Source organism: Bison bison, unplaced genomic scaffold (genome assembly GCF_000754665.1).
Source record: "Bison bison bison isolate TAMUID 2011002044 unplaced genomic scaffold, Bison_UMD1.0 scf7180017864301, whole genome shotgun sequence".
Lineage (NCBI taxonomy): Eukaryota > Metazoa > Chordata > Mammalia > Artiodactyla > Bovidae > Bison > Bison bison.
In genome coordinates this window covers 2,046,936-2,048,660 of record NW_011494873.1, presented here as the reverse complement: position 1 = coordinate 2,048,660, position 1,725 = coordinate 2,046,936, and positions in this window count along the sequence as shown.

Below are 1,725 nucleotides of genomic sequence, written 5' to 3'. Positions count from 1 at the left end.
CCTCTGTCATCCCTTCTCTCACGCTCAATTTTTCCCAGCATTAAGGTCTTTTCAAATGAGTCAGCTCTTCACATCAGGTGGCCAAGGTATTGGAGTTTTAGCTTCAGCATCAGTCCTTCCAATGAATATTCAGGATTGATTTCTTTTAGGATGGACTGGTTGGATCTCCTTACAGTCCAAGGGACTCTCAAGAGTCTTCTCCAACACCACAGTTCAAAAGCATCAATTCTTCGGTGCTCAGCTTTCTTCACAGTCCAACTCTCACATCCATACATGACCACTGGAAAAACCATAGCCTAGACTAGACGGACCTTTGTTGGCAAAGTAATGTCTCTTTTTATACGCTGTCTAGGTTGGTCATAACTTTCCTTCCAAGGAGTAAACGTCTTTTAATTTCATGGCTGTAGTCACCATCTGCAGTGATTTTGGAGCCCCCAAAATAAAGTATATCTCTGTTTCCACTGTTTTCCCATCTATTCTCCATGAAGTGATGGGGCCAGATGTCATGATCTTTGTTTTCTGAATGTTGAGCTTTAAGCCAACTTTTTCACTCTCTTCTTTCACTTTCATCAAGAGGCTGTACAGTTCTTTGCTTTCTGCCATAATGATTCACAGGTCTGTAGTTAATCCTGTGTTCGAATCCTGAAATTGTCCCTTTCCGTCTGTGTGACCCTGAACAAGTCACGTCACCTCTCTGAGTGTCTTTCTCCTCTCGGGAGCGATCGAGATAAGCAGATCTGGGATGACGTTCGAGGGCAAATGGCTCCTCCAGTGGGAGCGCAAGACACTGGAACCAGCTGAGCCCCTGGAACAAGGCAAGTCCGGGGCAGGCAAAAGCCAGTGCCGCGGAGCCCGCTGGGACTCTTCCGGAGCCCGAGCGAGGGCGGCAGCCCCGAGAGATGCCCCCAAGTCTCAAGCCCCGGCCCGAAAGGAAGCCAGGACGGCTGAGGGGCCCCGCGGCCGGGGAGCCAGGGAGCCGGGGCCAGGGCCGGGAACCGGCCGCAGCGCCGCTACTCATCCATCAGCCGGACGAAGAGCAGAGGCGCGCTCTCGGCCCTCTGTTTGCTTTCTCGCCAATTATTGCCGTGCCGTAGCCCCTTTGTTGATACAGTAGTCCGAAAAAGTGCTAATGTTCATTTATCAGGGGGCCTGCCGGGGACTCCCACGAGTTGCGATTCTTTCCAAAATATAAACACGGGGCGAGCGTCCCAGACAGAAATCCCCATCTGTTTCCCCGGCGCGGGCCGAGAGCGAGGCGTTGTTGAAGATAAAGCCGAGGATAACGCCGCCTGTCTCCAATGGACGTCTCCCCGGCGCATTAATGACATTCCCGGTGATAGTTCCAGCTTATCTTTCAATTAATCATATATACCTTTTGCGGCCGGCCGTGCTGATTGCAGGAAAGCGGGGGCCGGCTCAGGCCGCTCCGATCGCTTTTCAATTAATAATATTTTATGTGCGCAGAACGCGTTCCAGTCACCCTGGAATTTGGCTCATCTTAAAGCACCGACTCTTTAAAAGGCAAGGAAATGGATAGATTTTCGATCTCTCCTCTCTGCCCCCTTTTGTCTTTCTCTCTGTCTCTGCCTTTCTCTGGACTGAAGGCTGTTTGTTTGTCCTGCTAGTTTGGCCAAAGTGCGGCTTAGAGAGGCGGCCAGGTTGGGTCAGTCGCCCTTGGGAAAGAAGATGTATCCCTGGTGGGGAGAATCAAGTTTCCTCCCTCCC